This window comes from Lactuca serriola, chromosome 4 (assembly GCF_051521515.1).
Source record: "Lactuca serriola cultivar US96UC23 chromosome 4, Lser_US96UC23_V15, whole genome shotgun sequence".
Taxonomy (NCBI): Eukaryota; Viridiplantae; Streptophyta; class Magnoliopsida; order Asterales; family Asteraceae; genus Lactuca; species Lactuca serriola.
This window is the reverse complement of record NC_136411.1, coordinates 372,106,896-372,121,446: the sequence shown is the minus strand read 5'-3', so window position 1 is coordinate 372,121,446 and position 14,551 is coordinate 372,106,896.

Here is a 14,551-nt window from a genome sequence, read left to right as displayed (position 1 = left end):
GTATTTGTTGTTGAACTTGAAAAGCATTGTTTTGAGGTTGGTTGTTTTGGTAGAAGTTTTGGATTTGTGGTTGTGGTGGTTGATAATTGGGTTGGTTTTAAGGAGGGGCTTGATTCTAAGGTGGCATATCTATGAGAGGTTCTTATTGTTGTCTTGGCTGTTGGGGTGGGGTATTTGCGTCTTGATTGTTTGGGTTTGGGTTGGGGTTATGAGGTGGAGTGTAATTCATGGCTATGTAGTTTTCAAACGGAATATCTTCAAAGGATTGACCAACAATTGAAGAACTCAGTTCGGTGTCGGTATCACTTGAAGTATGAACACGATCTTCTATGTTGATTAGTGGAGATGAGGAAGATACTTGAACAATTTGTTGTTGCTTTTCTTGTTTGGCTAACTTTTTCAACCTTTTTGCTTCTTTTTCAATTTCCGAATTGTAAAGTAGTTCACCGGTTCTTGTAGACCTAGGCATAACCAATCAAATAACAATAACCAATTTCCCAACCAACGGTGCCAAAACTTGGTGGGATGTCAAGTCCACCAAGAAAATTACACCCTTTGTTTGCAAATAAAATGTAATATAATGGTAAAAAGGGGTATTGATCCTCGGGGAAATGGTTGTATTCAATTATTAATGCAATCTAATAGAACTAGTGTAAATAAACTAGTTAACTACAATTAAACTAAAGGGGGGAGTGTTATGATTCCTTGAAGACTAAAAGACTTGAATAACTAAAAAGCTTGGAATTAAGCAATATGATTATATGCTAAAACATTGATGAGAATTGGTTAACCAAGGCAATTCAACAAAATGAACATTTGTGTGTTTATCATTAGGATTCAACGTGAAGTTTTTCATTCATCCCAAATTGGTTATAGAAATCATGAAGCATGATATACCAAGATTCCTCATAAGTAGTATGGAGGTTGGGGAAGCTCACAACACACCTTCTTAATCAAAATCAAAGATCCAATTGAAGCTATTGAACCCAAGAAGTTAATTAGCCTTAAGAATTAAGGAATCCCCAATTCCTAGAGGATGTTAATGCTTACACATCCATAAAGGAGCTATGATTCATAAGCTAGAGATGATTTCTACCTTTGGGGAGATATGCCCAGTTTGTCGCAAGGCATGCTTGGATACCTTTGGGGAACACATGGTTCATTGTAGAGAGCTCCCTGGTTTCAAGTATAGACATGATGTGGTTCGGGATGTTCTCTTTGATGGTTGTCGGCGTGCTGGTATTTCTGTGAAGAAAGAAGCGTCAGTGAACTTTTTGACAGACCCGCAAGATGGAAGGTCCACACTTAGACCGGCTGACATTTTGGTCTTTGGATGGATAGGAGGGAAGCATGTGTGCGTGGATCTTACTGGGATCTCTCCTCTCGTTGGTTTGGGGAGCGTGGGTTTCACAGTTGGGCATGTCGCTTTGAAAGTCGTTGCGTGCAAAGTGGCAAAGCACGAGAATGCATGTAGAGAAAATCAACATGTGTTTGCTCCTTTTGCATTCGATACATTTGGTTTTCTTGCACCAGCGGCGGTGGAGCTCCTTAATAGAGTCCAACGGGTCATGCATTCTAATTTCATATCTCCTAGATCCACAAATGTTCTTTTCAAAAGAATTGGTTTTGCCATCCAGAAAGGGCTAGCAGCGCAGCTTGTTGCCCGTTTGCCTTCAATCGATATGTATTGAACTTTTATTTGAGGGATGGATTGCTTATTCTACCATCATAAAGCTCTTTTTCTAAGTAAATTCAATGATTCAATTCTAAACCAAAGAAATAAACCAACAATTTCTCATTTAAGTAACAAGCGCATGATCAAAGTATCAAACAAGCATAAGAAATATGAACTAGAACCATAAACATAAGATAAATGACAAATAAACAAGAATCCTTCAAAAACTCACAAACATTCAAAGGTTTTAGCCAAAGTTAACCAAAATAAAAAGTTTAGCCACTAATGGCAATAAAATAACAATCATAAAAGTCTAATTGCATAAAGAAACTACCAATAACTTGGAAAGATGAAAAGAAATGAGTCTCAAGCTCCAAAATCGCCTTCTTCTGGTCTCTAATGGTGTAAAATTGAAGTGATAGCTGATAGATCCAACCCTCAAAGGTAATGGCAAGCCAAATGACCAATATGCCCAAAACTGGGCAGTTGCGTGGGTACCCGTGGGACGGAAATTCCACCCGCGCAAGTGCTTCTGGAATGCAAATGGCCCATTTTTCCTCCACTAACCATCCCACTACCAAAGATTCCCTTGGTCCCCTCCATATCCCACATGATTCAAATTAACCAATCATCTTTTAGCTTCAAATATGGATGCTCCAAGCCCAAAATAACAATCCATGATCCATCGTCACAAGCCCACTTCATCCAAGTCTTTAGCCTTTTTAAGCCCAAATCTCCTTTAATGGATCCTAAAGGCCCAATAATGCCTCGAAAGCCCACAAAGCCCATTTCCAAGCCAAACCATAACCGCCACAAGCTCCAAACCCTGCAAATTACCGCATGCAACATAAAAAGTCCCCTGTATGATCCATAATAAAGAAAATAAATAAAATGCAATGCAATAATATCCAAAAAGAGCTAAAATACTAAAACAAACTAATAAAAATAAGGAAATAAAATAAGTTATCATGTATGTTCTTGTCTCTTGTATAAGATTTTGTAAAAGTTCGGTAATGTTCCCAAACTATATCGCCTATAGTTTGATTGTATGTTATGTATGTACTGAAAACTTTGCAATTATAGTTTTATGTTGGAAACTGTTCTTATGCTCAGCATGTTACAAAAGGGATAAAAATACCTAAATATTTTTAGAAAGTGTAGTGTTTTTCCTCTGTTTGTATCAATTGCAAAAGTTTTTAAATCTGATTGAAATCGTTTGCATAAACACAAAAATCCTTGTGTTTTACTTGTATTCCCCGTGAAAACATTAAAAACAGTAAAAAAAAATGTAAGGGTATGAACTCACAGTTGTTTGTGCACGTGTCGAACAGCAAGACTGGAAAGATGACCCTCGAGTTGATGTACACGGGATTAAGGGATTCCTAATGATAATTAAACACATAATTGTATTTAAAATTAGCGAAACCATTAATTTAAAGTGTTAGAAACCACTTTTTCTTGTGTTAGGAATAGTTACCGAAAATGGATCAAGTGTTAAATAGGTTTTCGGATCTCAGGGAGTTCTCGGCCGAAAATTGGTTTTCGGTCGAAAACAGGTTTGCGGCCGAAATCGTGTTCTTGGTCCTGCTGGTGTTTTCGGCCCCTTGAAGATATGAAGGCTGTTCTTGGTGTTCTTGGGTAAAAATATGAAGATTTAAAGGATTCCTCTTGAAGATATGAATGTTTGTGGATGATCCTTAAGAGAGAATTGAGAGAGTTTTCGGGTGGAAATAGTGAAAAATGAACAAGTTCTCCGATGAAAACCATTATATCGGTTGGGTTTTTGGTCTGAGATGGGTTTTCGGCCGAAATTTGTTTTCGAACCGAGGGTTTTTGGCCAAAAACACATGGTTGAATGAGTTTTTACTGATTTTCAAGGGAAAACTTGATTTTTCGAGTGTTTTTGGTTCCGAAACTTATATATAAATTTTATTTATATAATATTAATGGTTTTCTAACCCTTACAAACTTAATGGAATAAATAAAATTTGAAATTTTATTTAACGGAATTGACTTTTGTTAACTGGAAAAGTATCGGGTTGTCACAAATATTCTTTTGTGATGACGTGGCCTGAAAGTCACAAAGACTTTGCCGACGATGTCACAAAATGCACCATTGAAACTTTGTTAATTAAAACAATTTCATGGTAATGAAGTATTAGATTCAAGGTAACTCCTTGAACACCTTTTTTGCATTAAGGTTTCTAACTCACAATCAGATTCCAATCACCAACTCCCATTATGGAAACATTTCCATATTTCCATATGACACTCAATTCTGATCAAGAATTATCCGAATTAGAAACATGTCAGCATGGTCCGTTCGAATGCAATACTTCCAATTGTCCACAAGTAACCAATCTTTATCGAACTTCAGATTTTCCTTTAATAGTTGTTTAGCAACTCTAGTCATATCCAGTTCTAGTCCTTTTTCCTTATTAATGCTCTAGGCATTTGGAAAAATTAGAACAAGTGAATACTACAGCATATGTGATCAATCCTATATCTGAAGCATATGGGATTTGATACATATTGTCTCGCTCACATAAAGACTTAATACTTGATTAGTCTTTCACCATAATATTTCCACATATACAATTTCCTATGTTGAAGCATTTCAACATGATATTCATATATGTTTATGACTAAGTTCCATTAAAATCTCAATCTAAACTTTTAGATTTGAAATGAAGTATAAGTTCCTTCCCCCTAAGCTTATTATAGTGAAACAATTCCAAACTTTGCAACTTGCAAATCTGAAATCTTTGTTTCCTACAATTAGTATTTCCAACTTGCAACACTAATCATAACTACTGTGCTCCCACCAGCACAATAACTATGCTCACTCCTACATAACGATTCTGCTCCCTTTAACTTTTACATGTACCCAAAAATCAACTGGGCTTCTAGAAATCAATGCCTTTTGACTTACTTACTAAAGTGCAGATTTCTGATACGTAATGCTTTGATAAGTCTTCAGCTAGACTTCTCAAGCTCATACACACCTTCATTAGATAGCATACGTGTGTGTTTAAACCTTTTCAGAACTTATGACAATAATTCCTGAATGTTCAAACTATTTCTTGCCATTTCTCACAATACGAACTATAAAAAGGTATTTCGTAATCATATATGAATTTGAGAACACAATTATCACAACTGCTAACCATAATGCTATCAATAAGATTTAAAATCTACTAGAGAAAGTGTTTCCTCGTAATCATTTTCACGAGTTAGATCGAAACCTTTTGCCACCTAGATTTTATGGTGTATGTGTTCCTATCCATGTGAACCTCATCACATTCCAACCTATAATCATAAGATAATATTAAGGACAAAACTAAAATCAAATTTAGCTTTCATGGACTGAACTTTGCTTATTCTTAATTTCTTGCCCACTGGCATCACAAAGGCCTGTCAGTGTTCCTTGTTGTTTAAGCAGATCACTTCCATTGACCAATGTACCATCACTGACCAATGTGCTCTGCCTTTTTCAGTCAAATGAGAACTATATAACTCATAAGAATTGCCAACTTAAATGGAAGGTGCATAGAAACAAGAATGTGTCAACTTAACACGATAGGTTATCAACCTCAAGCATATGCTAGTGATAACTAACAGGTTTATTCTTTATTGATGCTGAAAACATTTCTACTCCACATCTCAAGAGGTGTTATAAACCTACTTAGTTTGGGTTTTACTTCAAGGTATGATTCGCAGTTACTAGAGTATGACTCTAAAACTTGATTTGGAAATGAAGTAAGATTCATCTCAAAACTTTTTCAACAATTATTGATTCCTCTTCTTAGTAAAAACAATTTGCACTAAGATGTCCTTAGAGGATCAATTGTGACATGGTTCCATAATCATTAAGATGATCAGAAAACATGATACTAAGGTAATTTCCTTTCATTTCATGTTGGAGAAACCTTTATCTTTCTGCCACTCTTTGAAACCTTTCAAAGTATCATAATTACACTTAATCTTATAAGTATAACCATATTTACTGAACCATCAATAAATCATGATGAATATACTTATCATCCTTTGGGGTGAATCTAACCAGCCCATATCAATGTGTATTAGATCCTTTAGTCCTTCGCATGATTCACATAAACATGTGATCAACAAATTAGTCTTAATCTTCCAAATATCAAGATTCTCATACATCACACAATTCGAATTGTATGATTCCAAGTTTCTATCCAACTGAACCTTAGGCGATGAGAATTCCTTTTCACTTGGTTAATTATGACACTACCACAAATGAAACAATTAAGAATCAGTCCATATTTAACATTGCTAATAATGGAAATATCATGACCAATTTTCATAAATGTCATTGCAAGGAAATGAAAAGCAAATAAGATAAAACCAAAAAATTTACTTTATTGATAAAATGCAAAAAAAATTATCCTTACAATGCAAATATATGAAAACTATGTATCTAGACATATTTCCTAAGCAATCTATTAGATTATCATAACTTCTAATCAGCAGCTCAAAAATCTGATCCTCGAACCATGCAATCGAAATCCATCTCTCACGATCAGATTCAACTATCTCTTCTTAAGCTTCCTTCTTTCTCTTAGATTCTGGAAAACATCAAAATTTGGTTATCACATCATGTAATAAGATCTATGAATAGGAACTTAATGGAGTTAGATATTGGATATACCTGAAGTGGATTTATACAACTTGACTTCACTATATCTAAGATCTATCAGGTAATCTAGACAGTTTCGCATCCAATGTCCCTTCAATTGGCAATAGAAACATATGGACTCTTTGGGAATGGCATATGGGTTTTGATCATAACAACAAACCTATGTGTTCATAAAACCCTAATTTCTTTGGATCTAAGTTTTTCACTATATGAACATGCAAATTAAATACCAAAAGCAAAACCCTAGATCTAGCATATATAATTCGAAAATTACATATTAAAAGGGTTTTGATGTTTACCTTTCTTGTTATGTAGCAATAACAAGAACTCCTTGTAGATCCTTGACTCTTGAAAGCTTAGTGCCTCAAATGCTGCACCTCTAATGGTTTACAAACACCATTATCAAGAATATGAGAGGAGAGAGGAGGGAATGACGCTTAGAAATCGGTTCCACTAGGGTTCTTAGGCATAGGAATGAAAATCCTAGGATGTGGGGTTCTTTATATAGTTGTGGGTTGCTAGGGTTTTCTGGAGGAAACCCTAATTTCCTGCTTAAGGCTTAAGTAGCCCATGGACCCTTATTAAGAATCCTTGGATAAAAATCTCATATGGCCTCCTATAATTTTTTTCCACTTCACTGTAAGGATTCTAGTAGCCCAGTTTTACAACTATCAATAATTTGCAAAACAGCCCTCGTTCTTTTAATCAGTTCCTTTAATCCTAAAATTAATTTCAAATTAATTTCTGATTAAATACTAACTAAATAAGATGATATATTATTTACATATTACATTAATAAATTAATTTATTATTCCAAATAATAAATTCAACCTCCCTCTCCAAAAGTCATCCTCTCAAGTTGCTATGGTGAAGGCAACCCAAAATGTCTATGCTGCTATCAAATCTAGTACACACCAATTATAGTTATGGGCTTAGACACCTAATCCAATAAATACTAGGTCCAAGCATCTAGTATACACATAAATCTTGTATATACTCTCTCAAGAGTGGCTAATCACTCCTCAATTGGCCCATTACACCCATACTTAGTCATGAAACTTCCACCAACCCTGCAACCCCTCGTGCATGCTAATCATACCTAATGTTGGATCATATAGACAGTCGAATAGTTGACTCTATCCTAATCCCTTAATTAGACAAGAACAGGAAATAATGCTAAACCAAACATTCTTAGGCTATAAAATCTTAGTTATGTACAATTGTGATCTACATACTAAGCAACTATAGTAATGATGTCAATTTCATCTTGCATAGAAGAAATTCTCCTAAGCTATCAGGTATCATACATTGGGAAATTCTATCATGCAATTCCTAAAGATACTTAGCCTACTACTAGCATGCAGTTCTATCACAATCATCATAAGCAAATAAAAGTGTGTGTGGGTATCTTGGGGTAAACTTTCTTGCTCCGGCTGATCGTACACATCTCATCCTTCATTGGTTACTTTTGAAATAATTTAAAGTTACTTCGAAAATAATTTGAAAACTTTCACAGATCCTTAGTTTGAGTCTGGATTCACACGAATGTTCATCCAATTCTCTCAAAACAGGGCTTTGATACCAACTTGTAATAACCCAAAAATCATAATAATTTAAAATTTAAAAAACTACCCATTTCATCCGTAAAGTGTTTACAAAACCATTGTTTCAAAAGTATTATTCAAAATCAGAGTATCCTAAGATCCAATTTCATAAAAACGGGAAGATGTCATGATCATGTGATTTTCAAGTATTTACCTTTTAGCCCTTGAAACGAGTTTTTCTGGAAAATTGGTCCCATGCGTCGTAAGGAAGAAAATGCTTTGCATGATTCATAAGGCCCATAAAAGGAAACTCTGTCATTTTGGAGTTCGCGGGGCGTACTCCTAGTGTACATTAGGCTTAACTCGTCTGGATGTAAACCCTAATCCAAGGTTTTTGGACCCTATTTATTCGTAATTATCTCTCAACCTGGTTCCTTTCATCAGCCTCCATCCTCTCAAAACGTTTTTACAAACCCCAATCTACCTTGTGAGCATTTTTAGCTTGAGTGTATGTGTTTTGTGCCTTTGAAGAAGAAAGAAGGAGGTAGAGACCATCTTTGAGGAGTGAAGCACCTTAGATCTAGAATAACACCATCATTTGACATCTCCTGGAGGTATAAAGTTCTGAACTTGGTGAAGTATTATTTAGATCTTCTTTTGGGCTTGATTTTATGTTCTTTTTGCCCCCGTAAGCCTGGTATTATGAGTAGGGGTTACCCTAATCTATTTGAGTCGTCCTTTTAGAGGTTATGGAGCCTCTTGAGTCATAAATATGTAATCTCAGACACCAGTGTCTTCTCATGCATGGTCTTAATGGATTAAGAGGTTAGGATCTTGGGTGTTAGGCACTTAATGGCCATGCAAAATCATAAAGTTGGAAACTTTATGGTCAAAGACATCATTTTGGACTTAAGGACTGAAGTAGTAAGTTATTAGTGAGTTGGGTTAGCAGCCAACAGCGTACGCAGCCCATGACTGGTCAATCATCGTGTACGTTGGGCGTACAGTTGAGTACGTTGGGCATACTCAGCTGGGTTGACTCGATTGACTTTTTGGGAATTTTGAAATTTACATGATTTTAACCAAGTTTGACCTAGGGGTATTTTGGGTTATTTGGATTGTGTTTGAGAATTGGTCATTTGGATGGATAGGTGAAGGTTAGATCTGAGATTATGATTTGGGACCTCATCTGCTACTGTTCAGATCGAGAGGTGAGTTTTCCTTACTATACTTTCGGGTCAAAGGCACCAAGGCCGACCCATTGAATTAATATCCTGGTTTATCGTATGTTGGTATATTGTAGTGATATGTTAGATATGTAGCCTAGTCTATAGGACGTTGCCATGCAGTAATGATTTGTAGATCTGCCTACTTGATAGCTGACTGATTATATGTTTATTTGTTATGTATATGCCAATATATTGTGTTGGGTTGAGGTCGTACTTCGTTGTGTTGTAGCCATCAAACACGGGTGCATTCCAGATATGAGCTGAGGGCTGATTGGCATGCCAAACTCACATTGAGGGCTTGGGTGCCTTCCAGATACGAGTTGAGGGCCATTTGGTATGTCGGACTCATACTGAGGGCCCGAGGGTATTTCAGTCAGATGATTGAATGGACCCGTTGTATATTGGCATTCCAGTTTGATGACGGATTGGTCTCGGAGAATCCAGACGTAAGTTGCGGGCTCCAAGGGAAAACCAAACTTATGTTGTGGGCTTAGGAGCAAGGCAGATATAAGTTGTGGGCCTGATAGGCAAGCCAGACTCATACTGTGGGCTCATGGGTAATCTAATATTTTAGTTGTGGACCCATTACATGTTGTTATTTGTGATGTTTTCATGGTGGTACTTTGGAAGAACTCACTAAGCATTAGCTTATAGTTTTAGTTTTGTTTCAGGTACTTTAGAGGACCGTGGCAAGGCGAAGGTGCGACCATACACATCCTTGGTTTTATGACCAGTTAGATCTTGGGAGACTCTAATTTTAAATAATGTTTTGGAAACAATGGTTTTGTAAATACTTCTTTTAGTAAATGGGTCATTTTGAAAAGTTTAATTTGGTTGTAATTTTTGTTATGTAACAAGTGATGTGTTTTGAGCATAATAGCATCCTATGTGATTATGCAACGTTAATTACTTTGGATCTTAGTTTTTCACTAGTTGAACATGCAATTCTATACCAAAGAAATAAACCCTATATCTAGAATACAATTTTTGAAAATCATATAACAAAAGGGTTTGAATGATAACCTTGCTTGTTATGTAGTAATAATAAGAATTCCTTTGTAGATCCTTGACTCTTGAAAGCTTAGTGCCTTAAATGTTGCACCTCTAATGGCTCACAAACACCACTAGCAAAAGGATGAGAGGATAGAGTATGGAAGCACTTAGAATTTTGGATAGGGTTCTATCTTGGAAAGCAATGGCCGAAAATCCTAAGCCTAGGGGTTCCTTATATAGTTGTGGGTTGCTAGGGTTTGCTGGAGGAAACCCTAATTTCCTGCTTAAGGTTTAAGCAACCCATGGACCTCCCACTAAGAAGCCTTGGACAAAATCTATAGGGCCTCCCTATAGAATTTTGTCCACTCCTAATTATGGAGTCCATCAGCCCAGTTTCACAACTATTAATGATTTGCAAAATAGCCCCTGTTCTTTTAATCAGTTCCTTTAATACCAAAATTAATTCCAAATTAATTTCTGGTTAAATACTAATTAAATAACATGGTTTCTAATTAATATATTATTTTCATAATACATTAATAAATCAATTTATTATTCCAAATAATAAATCCAACCTCTTTCTCCAAAAGTCATCCTGTCAAGTTGTTCAGGTGAAGGCAACCAAAAGGACCATGCTACTATCAAATCAAGCACATACTAATTATAGTTATGGACTTAGACACCTAATCCAATAGTCTCCTACATGGATAAGTCTAGTAACTATAATTGCAAATTTGAATTCAAATTGACCAGCAATCGTAGCTTTTAAAAGCCATTGTCAAACTCCGACTTAGTTAGTTGTGTGTCCTTAAGATAGGGGATCATATAATCCTCCGTTCTGCAAGATATCATGTGGACAAAGACATGGAATAAAATCATTTTCAATTTCCAACAGTTTGTTTCCCGATTTTTTGATTTGTATGACAAAGAACTTAATTGAACACATCAACTCAGTCCTAACCAGGCCCGACACCTAAGTCAACACAAAATCATCAAAGGGACCAAGATATCGCTTTTACCCCTTGGGATAAAAGGAACAGATAAACTTTGACTTATATGCTTGTACTATTTACTCATTAAATCATACACAACAATACATTTTATAACATCAAGTTACTGATACGTTTACACATTATCAATGCACAACCAACTAGTAAACAACAACTCATATATCTTAGTTAAAAGACTATACAATATTATCGTCTCATAATTACCCATGATAATTCCATGAAGTAGTTCTATGAGCGTCGGTTTAATCCAACACTCAAATTCTCATTTTAGGAGTACTCATGAACGTTGCAGCAAACCATTGCTATAAAGTATGATTGGCTGTGGATAATTTGAACAATCCAATTATTCTGGAAGTAAAACATGCAAAGTGAAACACAAGATAAACAATTGACAAAAGATAGCAAACAATTACTTATATATAAATCTTAATTACATAATCATCAATGTCAGTTACATTTATATTGTTTCAAGTTTCTAAAATATCTATCTAATCAGTAAAACTAATATCGTCCTACAGACCAATGTTCCTCACATGCTGAATGTGCTTAATCCTACTCAGACCCTTTGTGATAGGATCTGCAGGATTCTCTTCTAATGATACCTTCTTGATGACGAGGAGTTTGTAACACCCATAAAATTTAGACCAATTTAAAACATTTTCAAAAACATTTAAAACCAACAGCTATTACAAATTTGTTTCCAAAATAGTCTATATCAAAGTTTTCCCCGGAAACGGTAATAAAACATGAGGTGTTGTAGGATCATGCCTTTGCCTTGCCGCAATCCCATGATGTACCAGAAGCAATAAATTGAAACTGTAAACCCGAAAGCTTAGTGAGTTCCCCCAAAATACCCATACGCACAGCAATACACATATAATCATAAACAACATACTATGGGTCCAGTCAACCGTCGGGTTGGAATACCCCAAGCCCTCAACCATCAGGTTGGAATGCCAACATACTATGGGTCCAATCATCCTCGGGATGGAATACCCCAGGCCCACAACCAATAGGTTGTAATGCCTACTACTATTATTCCAATCATCCTCGGGATGGAATACTCACGACCCACAACCAACAAGTTGGAACGCTCAGGTCTGTTGGCTTTCGCACAAAGCAGATAAGCCTCAACCGCCCAGCAAACATGCACACATATAACAGATAATCACATAACAGTCTATAGATAACAACTGATCTAACAGATTGTACCACATACCACATAATACCATCCTATCTATCAGGATACCGATCTAACGGATCATACCTCATACCACATAATATTATCCTATCTACCAGGATACCGATCTTCCAGATCATACCACATAAGTTTATCCTACCCTCTAGGAACCTGATCTAACAAATCATACTAGCATAACATAACCAGATAACAATCCAAAGGGTCGGCCTTCGTGACTCAGACCCCTGAGTATAGTGAGGATAACTCACTCACAACTGTCGACTCGTAAGATAAGCTCAAACTCTCGGATTACCGTCCCAAACTCCACCACCTATCTTCATTGAAAAACCATACTAGTAAATTCCAATCACCCAAAATGTCCCCAGAAATCAATCGGTCAACCCTCAGCTACTCGCCGAGTTCCATGCATAACTCACCAACTAGCTGAGTCACTAGAGTGACTCGTCGAGTGCCTAAGGTTTGCGGTCGTAAACTCCTTGGTCGACTCATTGAGTTTCCCTTGCAACTCGCCAAGTTCATATATGTCCAATATTTGCGAAAACCCAATCCGACTCGCCGAGCCCACAACAATCTTCATCGGACTCGCTAAGTCGACCATGCCACTCGCCGAGTCCCTTCAGTCCTTCATCCATACAAATACTTTTTAAGCCATGCAAAGGCTCCATATTGCAGATCCAGCTTCCCAAGGCATGATTATCACGTAAAGTTGCAAACTTTATGTGCATACAAAGCTCTAAAGCCTTAAAGTGACAAAACTAAGCTTGCAAAGAAGTCTTGCACGTGAGGGGAGGTTCATACTTGCTAAAGCTGGCGACTTTATGGACTTAGAGGCCAAAAATATTGCAGATCTGAAGTTGCAAATTTAGATCTTACCCTAAACACAAGAAAATCTTTTCAAAAACCATCCAAAAGAGTTCTAAGAATAGATGAGCCAAGGTAACAACTTAATACCTTCAAAAAGGGTACCCACTAAAGTAGATCTTTGATTCCCCATGGGTTCCTTGCTTCTAATCACTGGTTTTCCCCAAGCTTCTCTCACTAAAATCCTTCTTCAAAGCTTAACACACCAAGAAAGCACACACACACACACACACAAATTTAGGGTTTGGAATGGCAAGAGGTTGTAGAGGGGAGGCTAGGGAGGCCAATGATCCTTTAAATAGGGTGCAAAACCCCGAAAATTAGGGTTTCATCCTCCAGTTCCTAGTCATCGAGTCCCTCCTTGGACTCGACGAGTGGGCCACTTAAACACGTGGACCAACGCGCCGCTACTCGACAATTCGAGCAACCAACTCGTCGAGTAGACCTTGAAATCAAAAAGATCTTATAACAAAAGAAATCAATACCTGGGAATCGGGGCGTTATAGAGTCCTTCTTCTACCTGATGTCTAATGAAGTAGTATCATATGTCGATATGTCTGGATCTTCCATGATCCCTTGGTTCCTTGGTCAAGGCAAACGCTCCTTCGTTATCGTAGAAAATTTCCATGGGCTCCTTTTGATGGGTTTTAGCCATAAAAACTTTCCTATGTGCACATGCAAAACCCTAATGCTTGGATCTAGGCTTTCTAATTAAACATGCTTTGAATCCAAGACTTCTAATAACTAATTAGGTATAAGAACAATACAAAATCAGATCTAGAAGTTTACCTTTGAATCTCTTGTTTGATCTTGTTGTCTTGGAGCTCTAGAGTCACAATTGTCACTCCTCTAATGGCTTACAAACACCAACTAGCAAAGAGGATGATTTGAGAGAGAGGTTAGGAAGAAATCGGCCAGGGGTTCTCTTCTTTTGAAGTGATGCCGATTTCCCTTGCTTAAGGGATCTATTTATACTTATAGACTCCTTAGGGTTTCACCTTTAAACCCTAGTTGGATAATATTTCCTTAAAGCAATCCAAATCCTTACCTTAGATAAGCCTTGGATGATTTTGAGCTATCCTAAGCCCTAGAATCCGTCCATCCCTTATCCCTTAAGGATTTACAGTCTAAAGTGTAACTATCAAACAATTGACAGTTTATACCCTCTTATTTAATTAATCTCTTTAAGTCACCAAATTAATACTAATTAATTTATCACTTATATTAATCAAATAACAATATTATTATTCCTTATATTATTCTCATAATATATTAATAATATTTATTCTCTCATAATAAATCATCCTATCAAGTTGCTATGGTGAAGGCAACCCAAAAGGACCATGCACAATTGGGTCAAATACTTGCCTAA